The sequence below is a fragment of the Trematomus bernacchii genome, unplaced genomic scaffold (genome assembly GCF_902827165.1).
Source record: "Trematomus bernacchii unplaced genomic scaffold, fTreBer1.1, whole genome shotgun sequence".
Classification (NCBI taxonomy): domain Eukaryota; kingdom Metazoa; phylum Chordata; class Actinopteri; order Perciformes; family Nototheniidae; genus Trematomus; species Trematomus bernacchii.
In genome coordinates, this window is record NW_022987720.1 from 12930694 (window position 1) to 12948889 (window position 18196).

At 39.8% G+C, this 18196-nt stretch overlaps 1 protein-coding gene across 3 annotated transcripts in view; it reads left to right on the forward strand.

Moving 5' to 3' along the window:
• The first annotated feature begins 623 nt into the window (after positions 1-623).
• Positions 624-18196, forward strand: part of stat5a (signal transducer and activator of transcription 5a) — a 64094-nt gene continuing 46521 nt past the window's right edge. The window contains exon 1 of one of the 3 annotated variants that reach the window (XM_034144050.1): positions 624-774. The gene's annotated coding sequence lies outside the window, so the exon portion shown is untranslated. The remainder of the gene's footprint in view (positions 775-18196) is intronic. The other 2 variants (XM_034144052.1, XM_034144051.1) reach the window with 2 other exon arrangements.

The following is an 18196-nucleotide window of genomic DNA, read 5'->3' on the forward strand; positions in this document are numbered from 1 at the left end:
AGTACTGTAGATGCAATGAGTTTAATAGACATTATTGAACGACTGTACTGTAGGCTACTGTACAATAGATTCTACTTTATTTTCATAAAAAAAAAAACTTTTGGCACAGAGAAGCTAGTCAGAAACCTGCAGAAAATACTGGTACTCATTTAATTTAGTAGTAAATAATCAATGATGCATATTCTTCTTCTATTATTATTATTATTATTATTATTATTGTTATTATTGTTATTATTATTGTTATCATTGTTATTATTATTATTGTTATTATTATTATTATTATTATTATTATTATTATTATTATTATTATTATTATTATTATTATTATTATTATTATTATTATTATTATTATCATTATTATGTGATTTTGCTTGATGAAAGTATCAGTTAAAGTTATTTGTTAGTTTCCAAAAGAAAAGACCCTAACGATTATTCGTTCAGAATACACTGAAAACAAAACATATGTATATTCAAATAGCGAATACAAAATGTGACTGTTATTGTAATTAACACCTCCTTCAGTCTGATTCCAGCTAGAGAAAAATCATCCATCATCAGCAGGACAGAAATCCACAGAAAGTGTTTCTCACTCACACATTGAAGAAGCACCGGAAGTGGGCGGTTTATCGGAGAGAGGTGGGAGAGAGAGTTGGAAACTACAGGCTGACAGACGGACTGACAGAGAGGTTCCTGCTGGAGGTCGCTCACGTCGTTGCAGGCTTTTCGCCGCATTTTATGCAAAACGGACCGCTAGTGTTCAATCGCTCCACAGAGGTGAGTGTCACACTTTGACCGTGTTTCAAATGTTGTTTTGTGGGAAGAGGTGACCGTCCCCGTTGCGAAACATTATTCTGACAGCGCTTTGTAAACAAACTGAGTGCGGCTCCGTCTGCACGCGCTCAAACCATACAGCCCGCGTGCACGTAGTAACATTTCTGTTACTTTTTCTTTTGTGGTTTTATTAAGCTGAATCAACAGGCAGGTCCCTGTTATAGTTCTTCAGTCATGTTAACGGACTGAGTTTCCCCCCGTATCGCACTGTCACTTCTGACTCACTGGGAGCTTTCTAAAATATATAAGTTGTTTATCGGGGAAACCCTCCCTCCCAGTCTGGCAGGCAGCACTCCAATAACCTACATAGAGAAGCATTACGTCTCAGCCAAGGTGAAATAGGACTAAAAAGATAACCAGTATACGTTGTATAGAGCCCTCGGGAGTAATAATGCCTTAATGAGCATGCTTCAGACGTTTGACAGCCTGACAGGGAGCTTTTGTTTCGGGCACTCTTGTTCTGGCATGTTTATATCTTGCTGTATTTAAGTGCAGTTTTGAGCTGCTTCAATTGAGAATATCCATTTTGTGGAATTGCTTTTACTGTATATTTCAGACCGAAATCTTGTACTTTGTACTCCATGACTTTTCTCTGACAGTTCTTGTAACTTTCAGATAAAGACTTGCAGACACACAAAACGAATGCTTTACTTTAGTTTCAACTATGCAGTAGTTTATGTTTCCACCTTAGCCAGCTGTAACATAAAACTGGCTGCTGCTTTTATATCAACACTTCAACAGGTGCATTTTACTGCTCACTCGTCAAGATCTTCTGCTATTACAAATGTTGTTTTGTTCCATTCCACAAGTTTAAATGTTTCAAATACCAGATAGTATTTGAATAATATGATTATTTTAAGGTGACTTGAAATAGCATGAATATTTGAACATTGTGGTGATGTTACACAATTTAAAACAAAAAACAACCACAAAGAACAAAAGAGTCACTCAGTCCTGAATACCATAAATACAGTTGCACTATGGTAAGACAGAAGATTTCCAAAAATGTGACTAAAAGTTTGCATTATCTCACTTCTAGAGCTCCACACGGACACACAAAAGGTCTTTATACTGTAGTCATTTTACACTTTAAAAAGAGAAGAAGAAGAAATCAGAAACTACAAGCAACTGTAAATGTCAGCTCCGTCCATGATCATTGTCTTACAAAAGCTGAATCCTTAATACAAAAGGAATTGAGTAGAACAGGAGTACGTTTGGTCGTTGTGATTAATTATGTGCCATTTATCTCCTCGTTGAGCTTCACTATAAAAGAGCATATGCTTGGTTGCTTTACATTGGCTTGTTGATATCTGAAAAAAGCATAAAATTATGGTTCATGAAGGTCAACACGAAGGTGTCAAATCTGTGACTCACGACTCACTGAATAAAGACCCGGGTGTTTGTGCTTACAAACAGAATTGAAACGTCACTGACGCTTTGATGCTCTGTGTGCTGTGTCTGTGTAAAGATAAGCTTACCTGTACCTTTGTGATATGCATCCTTTGCCATTTTGTTGCCTGATAAATGTTGAATTGCACCGATAAGAATTGTGTGTTGTCCTTTGGACAATCCGGGGGAAGTTCTTCTTAAAACCTACTGTGGAGCTGGCGTTGACTCAGTCCCCTTTGGCTCCTTGTATGTGAGAAGTGCGTGTTGTGATAACGCCCTCTGCCCACTGTGGTAATGTCTCCCCTTGAGGCTTCTGTGGGAAAGCTTTGGATGAGTTATTACTACTCTCTGAGTCCTTGCCCCTTACTGAGCAATACAAATGGTTAGTTTGCTGACACCTTTCTGTTTGTCTTGGCGATGTGTCGTTTGGTGTGCCAAACTTTGTCAAAAAAGTTAGTTTGTTGATAGGTGATTGATCATTTTGTAATTTACAGATGCTGCATGTTTTCTTTCCTATTAAAGCGTAATACTTTGGTTTTGGACAGATCAATTTGAATCACGTTTTGCCCCTTTTATGGACTGATCTTTTGGGTGAAACTTCCTTATCAGTTCCCTCTATATCTCAATATATCGCTCATTTTCTGCATGTCAGCTCTCTCAATCGATTAAACATATAGTCAAGCTGTAATCTGCAGGAAATACCGGTCAGTGACATTTCGAATGTTACCCTGTTGGCCACGTTACGCTGAATGCTCCCTCTGTCACTCTGCATGGTGCAAGAGAACGCTGGGCTTTTCTAGGTTTCTGTGAAAACGAGGGAGTTTTGGGTCTGCGTGGGAACATGGCACGGTGGTCAGCCCAGAACTGGCGGGCACACTGTGTTCCTGACAGAAAGACCCAGATGCTGGAGGAGTATCAACAGGGGACACAGGGGAACCCAATGTTTTAAGCCTTACTGTGCCATGTGCTCACTGCAGGGCTTAAACTAGTCTGTGCTTCTCACTTGTTCAGTCTCTGCTGCCAGACAAGTGTAGAGTTCAGCGAGCCTGGGAGGGCTGAAGAGTACTGTAAGTAGGAGGTGGAGGGGGGGGGGGGGGGGGAGAACAGCACAGGAGACATGTTCTTAAGCATTGACATCATGAGTAGCTGGAAGTGAGCCGATTAGAGCAGCGGTTTTGATCTGACTGAGCCAGGAGTCAAAGGTGCCACAATCACGTACGCCCTAATAAAGTACTAAGCATGGGGCCTCTTCTCCGCCTGAACACAGGAGGACATGATGGACAGATAAAAGATAATAATAATAATGATAATAATAAAGCTTTATTTATATAGCACTTTTCATACAACACATTATTTGTTAAGAACTTTAAAGGTACATGCAGCAAAATATAACATGTTATCAGGGTCATAGACACAAGGAGGTCGAATGTATGATAATACAAATAAAATAAATAATGGTTTCTCTCTGACGGATAAGACACAAGACAACTGAGTCGATGCAACAATATCAAATATAAAACCCCATACAACAAAGTGAACATATAGGTACAACAGAAATAAAAGAAAATTATTAAGACCTATAAAATAAATAAAACAATATAAGGTAGGTAAATAATAAAGACTAAAAGAACATTCAAAGTGGGGGGTTGCTAATAAAAAGCTAATCTAAAAAGATGTGTCTTTAGCTGGTGTTTAAAAATGGCCACTGAGTTGGCCTCTCTGATATCAGTAAGATGACCAAGTTTTCTTTTCTTTGGGGACATTTTGTGGTAAAATTGACCAGGTGAATAATGTAACATGAAAGACAAACAGGGGTCAATGGGCAAAAAATGATTGCACTTAATGTAAGTTGCTTTGGATAAAAGTGTCAGCTAAATGTAATGTGATGTGACGACATGAGGTTCGGAGTGAAAGAGAAAGGGAAACACATTGTAAGGGAAGTGATCAGGAAGTGTGTGGTGACAAGCACCCTAACCCCCGCCCCCTTTCAGTTGGGCTAACGCTAATCCACTGGTCACGTGACCATGACCTCTTAGGCCAGCAGTGCTCTGATCCATCTGTCGAATAGCGTGCTGATTGTTGGCATCCACAGTATGTAGGCCTGTCCCATGATCACTGCCCGCCCCACACAATACGCACATTAGATTTTAATCAACTGGCTCCTGCAGGGTGTGATCAGCAGTTTCCCTATTCTCTTTTAAATGATCCTTATATCCTCCACGTATCCGTCACTTAGACTAACTTTGATTGAATTCTTCCTTTCAATGCAGCAAGTAAGTGGGAGGAGGATGACGGTCTACCCTTGCAGACGCTGAGAAGCATGATAAGACCTTGGGTTATTATCGCAGTGACACAACAAGAATAGCCTCACAAGCCATATGAGAGAAGTCACAAATCAGAAAAGAAAGTCTACGCTTGATTTCCCACGACTTGTGTAAAGCCACAAGTCAACTCAGAACAGAATGCTCAAGATTAATTATTTTCTCATAGTTTAATAATGCCCCTGTGCAACAGGAGCAAGATGCTGTTGCAACTTGATGGCTCGTAGCGCTCTCAATACCAAACTTTATTCCATGTCTAGAAGCTACTTTGCATTAATCTCAAGCCAACGGGTTAATTACGTTAGGGTTACACAACATCTTTTGTCCTTTGGCTTCATTCATGTTGTTACGCCGCGGCAGGGGCCACGCATCCAGCTAAGGTTCAGTAGCTCTGAGGTCAGCCAAAGTCAGCAATGAGCGACTGGCAAGCTGCCCTTTTCTTTGGATTCCCTACAGCACTTTGGGATTCTGAGGGAGAAGAAGTACTTTTCCTCTAAACTAGCATCAGTGTGTTCTGAGCAAGAATCTTAACCCCAAAATGAGTCCAGGAGTACGTGAATGTGTCTGTGCCTTCAAGTCCTGAAATATGAATGTCATTAAAATGCGGGGTGCGCCTCAGTTAAATTGTTTCATTAAGTGAGAGTTTATAGGATGGTTTACAAGCTTGGATTTGTCATTTGGTGAGTTATTGATCGCTGACTTTTTTTGTAATAATGGTTTTGGAAAGTTACACGGCTCAACCTCTTTTGTGTTTTATTAATGCCTGTGGGCTCCGAGTCATGCTTGATCTCTCATGGGAGCGAATGGCTTCATCTGTGCCCGAAAGGGAACTCGTATCATGTGAATGATTGAATATTCAAAGAGAGAAAGATGGTTTGTTTGTTTAGTGCACAAACATTGTTAGTGAGCAATGATCTTCAACAATCTTGAATCATTAAGTTTTTCTGCAGTACAGTAATAGCCACGCTCGAGTCAATAAGTGCCTGCAGATACGCTCAAAACCTTGTCCTTTTTTTACTTCTATTGTAGTGACACGTGTCTGTGTGGCACCAACGTTTATTCAAAACTCTGTTTGCAGAGTTTTAGCAATTTGTTTCCCCACACTAATCCCACAGTGGGGTTGTGACTCTAAAACGCCTGACCTGCTGGCCTACTTCTGAAGGCACGTCAGTTCATCACCCACAGAGTGACCAGGAAGCTGATTAAGCACACAGCCATATGACAGCATGTGTCAACCTGGAGAGGGGCATCAACAGTAACATTGACCCTATGACTAAGTTTATCTTTCACAGCTTGGAGGAAAGTTTCTTCGTGCAGCTAGAGAAGAACAACTAAATTCACTTGTCCTTAAATGCCCCCTTTGAACTATTAAAAACTCTTGAATGAATACGGGGATGTGATACTGTTAACACCATGCAGAACTTCACATCTATTTTAAGCAAAGTCAATTTTGCCTATATTGAAGTTCTCAGTATGAACAGTGCAAAGTATTTATTTAGTTCTACATGGGTGTGGCTAATTTGATGATGGTTTTTCCAATCCTCATAAACTCTGTTTTGATGATCACCTTTCACATCGTGTGCAAACTTAGTCAGATCTTTAAAACTTGGTGGCAGTATAAAGAACTTCACTTTTGAGACTTCAGTCATCAGCATCATGTTCGCAACCCAACACTTTATTGAGGCAAACAGTCCTGATGGAACCTGAGGAGGCAACTTTATCCAAGGAAACAGACAGGAACATAAGATGTTATTGAACCTTGCTTTAATCGCTGTTTCCACTTTTTCGTCAAAACATTTAAACATCATTTTTGCTATGAATTGCTTGCTTGAGACTCAGCTTATCCCTAGTCAGTTTCTCAAACGGTTCAGGTAACTTGCTACAGGAAAGGGACCTTATATGTAGCCTCAAAGACTTTGTAGTTGAGGTTAAGTCAGTTCACTAGATCAGTGTCCAGACTGGGAGTCATTAATAATACATAATAATAATAATAATACATTACATTTATATAGCGCTTTTCCTGTTGCTCAAAGCGCTTTACAAGCAAGTAAAACAAAATAACAACAACAGGTAGTGCTAAGCAAGGTGGGATAAGGGCGAGGGGTTAGTGGATTAGGAGTTGAAGGCAAGAGTGGAAAGGTGAGTTTTGAGGGATTGTTTGAATGATGTGAGAGTGTTGGCAGATCGGACGTGGCTGGGGAGAGAGTTCCCGAGTGAGGGGGAGGCTGATAGACACGCATTTACAATTTAGCTGACCAGGAAGACAGAAGACAGGAATGGCTTCAATGCCTCAGCAGCATTGATGGCATAACACCCGTGCAAATAATATGAAAAACTGAATAGATATTGAATACTTACTCAAGAGCCGGCAATCATGGGGTTCTAGTTAAAAGACCAATATCAATTGTGTAAGTGAGCAGGCCAATATTGCAAAAGGCACGTCATTTGTTGTTAACAATCTCAACATATAGTAAGATATTTGGTAATTTTGGATACTCTTGTGTAAATTGTATACTTTTATACTATTTTCTCATTTTCAGAACTTAAGTGCAAAATAAATATAAACATTTTAAGTGAATTTATATCGAACAAATAAATACAAGGATTGTTTGTGTGTGAGTGTCAAGAGGAAGAAGACAGATGATGGAGGAGATTTCTAACAAACGGCCACAGGGTCATATAGGGTCACTGATGATGATGATGATTGATAGGCCTTATTTATTGTTATTTCAATAAGAGAAGAACATATTGAAGCTTTAATGTATTGGTAGACGTACGTTTTATGGATGGCTTATTTTAGCAACACCACTTTTGCTGATTTTGAACAACAATGCAGCTAAAACTGTTTTGTTGCTGTCAGAAATATAGCTGTTGCTTCCACTGCCATGTTCAAGCTTATTACATAAGACACATTGGTATATAAGTGATGACTCATAGACAAATAAACACCTCTATTGGCAGGAAGAGGCATTAGATAATAACAGGTTAAAAAACACTAACATTAAATTAAGTTAAAAAATGCATCTACACTGTCAACGCAGGAGAAGCAGAAAAACAACACCAGCAATGTTCCTCAGTTGTTTGTGTAGCCATTATTCATGCCCCTTGTAAGCATGAGAGTGTGTGACATGTGACATGTATGCTTGTGTTTTGTTCGACTGGATTTAGGTCATGGATGCTCCCTTGTGTCTGGGGAAAGAGCTAACATCTGTGCAAGATTACAGAAAGGAGCATTTGATTAAAAAATGATTATGATGACACAAGGGAAAAAGAAGATTTCTCAATTATTGATGTTCATGTCTCATTTATGTATGTCTGGATTAAAGTGTGCTAGATTAGAGAAGAAATAGAGCTGAAGGATCAAACCCCTCCCTCTTTCTCTCTGTACTGTTATTACAGATGGTATGTTTTGCTGCATTATCTGCACTTTTTTGTCATGTACACTTCATTATTTTTATGAACCAACACTGTAGGGCAGTAAATACTCTCCTTCCTTGCTTTTAGAGGCACTGGCGTAATATAATGCAAAGTCAGTGTTGGGATTTGTGGAGCTGTTATCCTTTATTGATTCTGTGATCTCATCTGCGCCACAGCAGCCTCTGACTAACATGGCTCTCAGATGAGCTGTTCCAACATCAATAACAACCATGCAACTCCCACTACATGCCGACTAATCTAAGTATTGTCTTTCAAAATGAATAAGTTTTTGTATAATTTGACCCCTTAGACAACTTTAAATCCACCTTCGGTAGAAAGTCTTTCTGATGTCAGATGAGGATCAGATAAAGGGTGTTAATCTAGATCAAGATTCATTCCCCCCTTTTTTTTGGTTGAAGACACCTCACCTTTGTTTATTTCCGTAACATAATGACATCACTATATAACATCGTGTTTCTATTGGCTAGGGCTCCAACCCATTGTACGTGATAGGCTAAGGGGCGGGACATTTCTTAGCGGTTGGCCAATCACAATAGAGCCGGCCAGCGAACCAATCGGAGCAGACTGGGCTCTGGTTTCAGACAGAGGGTGAAAAGAGGTGCTGCATACAATTGTATGAGAACAATATATAACTTTTTGAACATTAAAGCATGGAAAGATGTCCCAGTAGAGGCAAAAAATACAAACATGAACCTAAAAATGTTATAGCATAATAGGGCCCTTTTTAAACTGGAAGGTTAAAGTGGGAAAATGTCCATGACGGTATTTTCCACCTATAAATCTAAATAAAGGGGTTAAGGGTTTCTACTTGCTCAACATCTCTGACTATTAGATCCTGCCTTCTTCATTCTTCTTGAACAGCTTTGAGGCATTTAGCCATGTTGTTAAGTATAGAGTGGCGAAGTCCCTCCCCTTCCGGTGGACCTCCATGGGACCTTATTTCGTAAAAATTATGTATTGAAGTCAATGGAGAGCGAAAGATTATCTTTCGATCCCGTTTGAATTGTGCCACGAATTACACATATGATGTTTGTCAATTTAAAAGATCATTTTGCAAGTAAAAAAAAAAAAAATGTGTCGTAAAACTGTGAAGTAACACATTTGTTTGTGTGAAACGCTCAATGAACTACATCTCTGGTCAACCACACACGTCACCAAGATGGCCGTCACTACTGTCTTGTCAACAAAACGATTGACTACCCTCACTATCACCACAATGAAACACGTCCTGAAGAATGTCATGCAAAGCTGCCTGCCTGCCTTCCTTTGATTCTCTCTGAACTGCCTGGTCGTTTTAATGTTTAATGTCAACCATTTGTGCAGATAGCATGAAGTAGAGAAGATCGCTGATTCCCCGGGGCTTAAATGGTGTATTATAGAATGATCACACCGGTGACAGTACTATTCAAAGGGTTCACGAAATATGACTACTACTCTTACTGTTTAACATTTTGGGTTACTTAATGTTACTTCATGTTAAGGCTAATAAAAATGACAAGGCTGTAATGCTAACTAACGTGCTAGCTACTAGCTAGGTAGCTAACTTGATCAAGCCACTCCTGGTCCTTTCATCAGACGGGAAGCAAAAGAACGAGCAAGACCCATTGCTGGTATAATAACAACCTGGTACTAAGCACACAGGCATCTTGTTAAAGTTATCTTATCTTAGCCAGCGCCATATAGATAGATTATATCTATATTGTGCTGATCTTAGGTATCTGAATGGTGGAGGAAAACAATTGTGACATCACTTACGCGACTCTGGGATTTGTAGTCTTTCTAGTTACGTATTTTTCATAGTCTTATATTTCAACAGTTTTACAACAAACTGTGACTTTTTTGACATGGAAATGATTTTTTAAGATTGACAAACATCATATGTGTAATTCATGGCACAATTCAAACGGGATCGAAAGATAAGTTTTCTCTCCCCATTGACTTCAATGCATAATTTTTCCGAAATAAGGTCCCATTACCCGGAAGTAGGTGGGCGTGACTTCGCCACTCTATACACTGTGAGAAAGAGGCAAGGGGGGGGGGGGGGGGTGGGGTGTGATATGTGCATGTTGTGCAAATACATTGTTTAGTGTCACCATAGCTCATCAGGGTGTGTGGCATCACCATCAAACCTCATTAAACACATTTTCCATTCCCACATGATTAGCTATCCCTGCTCTTTGCACAGAGCAGAGCAATGAGGCAGCATGAGTATAACATTTAGGTTTATAAATAGACAGCCTGGAGTGTTTGTAATGTTCTCTTCAGTGTCCCCTTCTCATAAAATTGACAGAAAAAGAGGAAGAGAACACTTTTAATCATAATTGGGGAAATGCAGACTAAAATGTCCTCAGAGGGTTGTTTCGCAAATGCAAAGGAAAAAAAGCTAGCAAGAGAGTTTACTTGTTGAAAAGAATGAACCACAGAAATGACCTGCAAAAAAACTTGTATTCAATATTTTTCTTGAATACAAGTTGTATTCCCATGTCTCTCTCCTGGATACAGATGACTCTAAACTTTCTTTTCCTCTTCATTCATCATTTAGAGACCTGCATTCACAGATTTTCAATGAAGTGTGCGCGACTGATTATTGGCTGTTTGTTTCTGACAATACGTGCATCGAGGAGCATATTCACTATGCTTCCCTCCTGCTGCTGTGTGCATAGATTTCACATGATTACTCAGTGAATAAGGAAATCCTCTCATGCAGGGGAGCAAGGTGAACAAGTTAGAGAGGTGGGGGTGGCACTCTGTGGGACTTCAGTATCCATGCTTAGCTTATCCAGATTATCCCTGTGCCACGACTGTAATCACAGTCGCTACCATATAGAGCACCATAAAGTGGATGCCTTTGTTTTTTTAATGCTGGAGAGATGAGAGCTCTGTCTTTTTTTTTTGTCGTCGTTCTGTAATAATCAACTCGCACAGAGGCGACATAACAGTATGCCATTGGTGTTATGTTTGTTTGTTTGGACTTTGTGTGTGGGCCACTGTGCAAAAAACATCCATAGGGCAGGGCATGCTTTGTGTCTCGTAAGTAATTGTATGTTTTTTGGAGTGTGGCTATTGAAAAGGCACAAATGTAAAAGCTATGTTTAGATACATTTACGATAATCTGATAGGCCACTTAAACTGCTGATTTACACCTGACCCGACTGCCCCTGGATTAGCATGGGGCCTTGCACTTCCATCAAAGAAAGGGCCCCTAAAACTGGAGGACTAGCCGAGGCGATGGCTGCTTCACATCTGACCACTGTCTTAACTCTCAAGGATGATGCTGATTGTCACCAAGTCAGCAGGGGTGTTAAACCATCAAAAGGAGTAGCATTAAAACAATAATAATAAAGATACTTCGGGGGCATGTCCATTATTGAAATAATCACAAGTCACTTGAAAAAGCTGTCCTGCTCGCCATCATGGTAGAGAAGTGAAACATAGCCAAAATAAGAAAAAAAGGTAACATAATGACACACTGTTGCTATTGATTTCTTTAAATGCATTTATGCTGGGGGACCTGCAGGTTTATGATATTCTCAACAACATGTAAGCTTAAATGATTGTGTTTAGACCAGTTTAAGGCTTATTAAGAGGAGACTATTGTTAACTAATGATCGTGCCTCTTGGACAACCACAGGGGGCTGTGAGCAGGTTGCTGTCCTACCAGGCCAAACCAGGCCAAACCAGGCTCAGCCCTGCCTGTGACATTGGGTTGCGGTCATCACTTATCTGCTGTTGGTCGCTCTGGTCAGGATGTCAACACAGGCTTTTTTTACTCTTGGGGATGTGAAGAAAGATGTTATGACCGTCAAGATTTCAGAGGGGATATCCAGTTACAGTTTGAAAGGCTGAGAATGAGCCTGAAACCGCAATGACCTCCGGTATTTAAAATGTGACATGGTTACCTTTATCTGTTGCTACTTTTGCTCAATCCTCATGATTTGTAAGGGTGTGAAAAACAAGTTTTATTAGGATACAATATAATATCAATCATTTGGACATTAGCAAATGTGTTCTGTTGTTATAAAGTCAGCCATGATGCAATGTCAGAGGCCTTTAATTCATATGAGATAATATCAAATGCCCATTAAACACAGTTGGTTTTTATAGCAACTAAAATATGATGTGCCGTTATATTTCTAGGCTTTTAAAAAAGAAAACTATAAAAATAGACCTTTTACTGATCACTTTAATATGCCACATATCTTACTGTATGTTTTAGCACGGTTTAGATTCTAAGAAGAAATAGTGCGTGAAACGAGCCATGGGAATTTCTAATTAATCGTGTATCCTAAAGTTGATGATGTATGTCAATGTTTTCATTTCTTTGCATTAACGATATTGGATCATTGGTTATTTATTAATACACTGATCTATATCAAAGGATGGTTTATTGGTCAGGAGTGCTCTGTCCTCGGTCAGTCATTGGCTAGCTCGAGGCTGTTCTTCCACAGACTTGATTAGAGTTTTACCATCAAGTGTTAAGTAAAGATAAATAAAAGCAGGCTTTGTGAGCCCTGAGAACGGAGAAGGTTTTTTCTCTGTATTTCTTAAGAAGTGAATCAAAATATAATCATGTGGTGATCACTAGCTCGTTCTAATATGGTGTTTAAATGCAAGGAAGTGACTGCTTGTGTGATGTTCTGTAGATGTAATCGTCAATGAGCGGGTTGTACTGTAGGCAGGTTCTTCAGGCCTTGTTTGTCTTGTAGGATCTTTTTTTCACTCTCTTTTTTTGCTCAAGACACATATTGTTGGTGGTTGTGTGTGTTTGTGAAATGACTGTGAAGAAAATGGAGTATGAACCAGTACATGGATGGTCTCAATTCAGCTCTTTCAGTCAGAATAATGAAATGTATCAATATAAAATATATGGCTTTGTATTTTTCAGCTTTGAGAATTTAAGGAGTTTAAGTGAAATGTCCCTACTGTCAACAAATATAAAAATACATCGTTTTAATGTACAGACATACGCTTTCTGCTTTTATGTCTGTAGAAATGTAGTATTTGTCATGCTCTGGATTTCAGCTCTGTTTGGGGTTTGAACTCCTGTCTGAACGTGAAGGGGGGCAAAGACCTGTGTGGGGTAAGGTTGCGGGTAAAGGTGGAGTTGACCTTTACTGAAAGCACTGAGCTTGCCATGAAGGGAGGGGAGACATGGTAAGGGGAGCAACCGCGCTGAGAGGGGGGGGGGGGGGGTCCACAGCTCTGGTGACTGGGTTGGATACTGTGTGTGAGAAAATGCAGCTATCTGACCTCTGACACATGCAAGCTGGGGAGATCGTAAGGCAGAGGAGTGTTGATGGTGGAGCAGATACATTTAAACTTAGGGGTTATATTAAAGACCAAGCTACAGGCAAACCAAACAAAAATGAAATGTACAACAACCTTTTCGACACTTCACTTCTTCCCATTTTGTAGCTATTACTCTGCCTATCCCTTTTGCCGTTAGACCGGTTTTGAGAATGTTGAAACAATAAATAACCCATATTTTCTCACCATCCTCCCTCCTCCTCCAAACAAACACACACTCAAGCACACACTCAAACACACACTCAAACACACGCGCATTATGCAGGCACGTCTCCTTGATTCCTACAGCATGATTTGCCTCAGAGCGAGAACAGAGGTCGCATAGATTGAGTCTGCATGACTTCAACAGGAAATGGACAAGAACATGAGCCCTTGAGATAAGGGTTAATAGAGTTAAGGCATTTAAAGAATAACGAATTAGGGGAAACTTGAATAAAAAATATGTTCTGTTAACTCAGTTAAAGGGAGGCTAACTCAGCCAATCACATGTAAATGGAAAGTGATTGTCTCTGGTTAACTGAATTAGCAGCACACGCTTTATTCCATCTAATGAAAAGTATTGATTTGCTCGAATGTGCCGTATGGATGTGAGCTCACGCAGTGCGCGGTCGTCTCCTCTCGCATCGGGGGGGCTCAGTCCAGGGGTCTGCTGCCGGATCCTCTCACTTTACATGTCACAGTTCATCAGGCAATCTGACAGTTATGTGGAAATGATATTCAACTGAGCAGAAAGGGCAGAAGAAGCCGACGAGATAAAGTATCGGAGGTGTAGAACAGGCAGTCAGATGACCTCTTGATAAGCAATGGAAACACACAGAGAGAAATCAGTAAGGTAAGCGTGTAAAGCTGCATTTGCATCTGTGAGTCATTAGTTAGAGAACATTTTGCCGAGCCACTGTTATAAGCTGCTACATTTTCAGCAGCTGTGATAGCAAGAAGGTGACATAATGTTGATTTCATCCAGCGGGAGCATCTTGTGTTTCCGAAGGGAGATTTCAGGCTCCATGTTTTAGCTGTGTTCTGTTTTCAGAAACGTTTCCCAAGTGAAGAAGAGACTTTGTCTCGATATTCATAATTTCAAGAGTTAAATGTAATAAACATGTATGCTGAGTGGAAATCCCCAGCCCCATCCCTGAATGTACATGACTGTCTGGTCGCTTTCAATCCTGGCCCAGCATCATTTTCTGAGATTTAACTTTCATTTCCTCCCGTGTTTCACGATCAAAACGTTGCTTCTCAAAATCCACTCTCAGTATTCTGAAAGCCGGGGGGTTTACGGTAGGGCCTCCCCATGTGCCCTACCAGAGAAATGTGTAAACAACACCCTCATCTGGGGCCTCATCACAACTCCTTGCCTGTCGCCGGAGTCCTGTCTGGGGCTTCCCCAGCTTCCTGTCCCCTGGTAGACTTGGAGGGCCCCTACGATGTTTATTCACATGTCAGATGGCATTTAGCACGCTGTTTGGGAAGACAACAAGGCTGCTATTAGAGGAAGGGGTTCAACCAACTGGGGCGTGCAGGGAGGTCTGAGGACTGTTGAAACCTTTTACCCTGCCATGTAATCTTTCAGTAAGTACATAGTGACTTTAGATTCTAGACACAAGTTGTAGCAAACACACATTGTCTCATATACTGTTGCAACACTCATTGATTATTTTATCTACTACATATTCAAAATCCAATGATGATTCTGCAGGGCTTCATTTATTTGTATTCAGCCTACGAGAAAAATGTAAAAGTATTAGATTATATATTTTGTGAGATTAAATGAATCCTCTTGCAGACATTGCTAGACATTGTTGTGAACTGGCAGATAGATGAGCAGCAGGCTGAGAGCAGGAGTTGGTGTTTTATGTTTCTGAGTCCAGTTTGACAAATGGCAGAGTGGCAGAGGTGCTGCTCGGTCATGTTTATCCTCTCATTAAGTGATCTAACAGAAATGAACATCTCTGTAGGTCCAGGTCAGACCAGGGTTGATGGAGGCTTACTGTTTTAAAGGAATGCAGTGCCTGTTAACATATTCTGCAGTGTCCATACCAAGAGTCACGTCTCCAAACTGTTTGAAACTTAATACAAAGGTTACATTTTTTTACATTCATACAGGTTAAAGCAATTCAAAATGATGGTTACTTTAAGAACTGTCTGTCAGAATGAAGACAAAAAAACCTGTAATGTTTAAAACTTCTGGAAATCTGTGTTTCAGAGAAGATGTAAGATTTGAAAGTAAATGATTGATGTCATTGTACATCTTGTACTACATCTTGTGCAGTTGTGTGTATCTGTTAATGTGCATTTTAGACAATGAACACCATAATCATGCCGCTTTCATTCTGCTCAGATAAAATATCAGGCAAACTTTTCAGAGCAGTACAATTTTATTAAATGATTTGACCAGAAACCTTTTTTTAATAGATGTCCTCTAGTGATTTTAAAGTTCAAGTCTGATTCATACAAATGCAGGACACTTTTCTTGTATGAATCAGAATTTGTGTTTTATGGAAAATGAACTAAAGCACTGTTTTTCAGTGTGATCTGTTCTCCTGGGGACACATGCTGTGAGATGAACTGAACTGAACTGGAGATTCTCTCTGTGTACGTTCCAGGTACTAATTTGTCTCGGTCTTCTCTTCAGGGGCCCCTCATACCAGGCCTGGTTAAAAACGACTGGTGGCTGGGGCCCCTGTCTGGCTCCTGACTCCGAACAACAGCTTCAGTGCTAATGCTTTTGTTATGCTCCGACAGCTCGGGACAAATCATTAAAACAGTTGGACAATAGTTTTGTCTTTTTGTTGTGTATAGTTTTTACAAATATCAAGCCAAAATAACTAACTAACAAGCTTGTCCCACAGATAATTAAAATTGTATTTGCACCCTGTTGTGATGTAGCAGTATGAGAAAAAAACATATTTAAGTCTACCTAGTTCTGTATATCTGCAAAACAACAAATTGCTTATTAAATAAACACTATTTTATTGTACGAATGAAACATCGAACTGAACGCAAAAAGCACCAATAAAAAAATAATGATGGTTACAATTTGTGTTTGTGTTTGTTGACATCGCAACGACAATAAAAACGGTTTATCCTGCAGCGCTAGGCGTGTGGAACACCACTGACTCACTGATCTGGTCAATTCATAGTTGGGCGTTTTATCAGCAGATGAATAGATTGTCTGACCAGTGTTTTTACATGCGTCTGAGACAGAAAGCGCACAGTCATGCGTGGTTGATTGTGGTTGATTCCATGATTGTGGAAATGACAGAGCAGTTTGTGTTTAATGTTGCCAAAGGTCTGTGTTAGCAGATTAGAGCTCCCAACGCATGTTAAGAAGAAAAGGGGACGGGACGTTAAGACAATCACCCCAAATGCCCCGAGTTAACACGTGGACCTTATTCGTCTAGATCTGTTGCAAGTGCTTTGTTTCCAGTTCATGCTGTATGTAGGTTAAGCCTCTTGTTGGTGATTTGTCTTCCTTCTTTCTAAAGCCCTCTGCTCTGTGCATGTTGTCATCCCAGAGTGTGTTTTTCACATTGGTGTACTGTTTGTTGGTTATTTTATTATATTACAAAATGACAGTCCACATTTTTATCGAAGGCTCCAAGCTGACAATTTAAGAAAATAAATTGTTAGCAAACATGTCAATATTTTAGTCTGGAAAATGTGGAGTGTGGTTTTTTTACTCTAAATATCTTAGAAAATCATTTAAAAATAAATTTACCATGATAAGTTTGGCAGAACAGTTTATTTTTTTGCTTTATCCAGTTTCAAAATTGGAAACAAAGATCAATGACATCCAAACTAAATGATGTCCTCAATCGATTTGATGACTGTTTTCGTGACAGATGCGTGTGATCATTGCAGTTTGTGAAAATGTGCAGTCAAGATGTGAACATTCATAGCTTAAGAGTCATCTAGAGTCATTGTTGTTGTCTCTGTTTATGTATTTCAAAGAAGATGAACAAAGATAAGAGTGTTGGTAAGTGTAGAGTAAAGCTGCAACAATGTATCTATGCCTAGATTGATCATGAATTTATTTGCAACATTTTTGTGGTTTGATTAAACTTTTAAGTCGCTTTTAGGACTGTTTGTTGAAAGAACAATACATTTGATGATGTCACCTTACAACAATTAATTTGAGGAAGAAAATCATTTGCAGATTGGAAAAAAAACCTCCTTGTGTGAAACGGACTGGTGAAATACCAGAGATGTCTGTTTTGACTTCCATTACACTGTACAAAGAACATCATTTGAGTATTCAACCAACTGGTCGTTCAGGTCTTAGGCTACTAAGTTAAAAAAAGTATTTCATGATAAATGACTTATTTCTATAAGCTACAACTCAACCTCAGTCGAACCCATGATTTAAAGTTGTGCTTTTTAATAACGCTTTATGGGGATACTCATTTATACAGATCTTTCTTGTTATTATAATAATTATTTAGTCAAAACATTCATGTAAGTGAAGAGGACAGTCAGACAACACCACACTACCCCCTATTCAGAGATGACAAATGTGTGAGGTGAAGGGGTACACAAAGCCATTTGTCCATCTCACAAGCACCTATGATGAAGCACAGTGGCAGCTAAAGGTTAGCAGCAGTGGCTAACCCTGCCTGCTGATCCTCATTACACTGCCGGCTGGCTGCTGGTCTCTGCTGTCCCTCGCTGCTCAGGGTTCTCTGGCTGCAGGGATCTAATCCAAAGTGGCTCCTGTCCAGCAAGCTGGCATTCCTGCTGCCATGGACTTGAGGTTCAGGCCATGTCCACATTTAACACCCCTCTGGGGTTCAAATTATATAATGTCACCCACTGGGGCTCTGTGGTTCACACCAGCGCGCATAGATGCACAATTTGTAGTCAAATACACACACTTTATTTTACTGTTAGTCCTCCGTGCATCTAAAACAAAT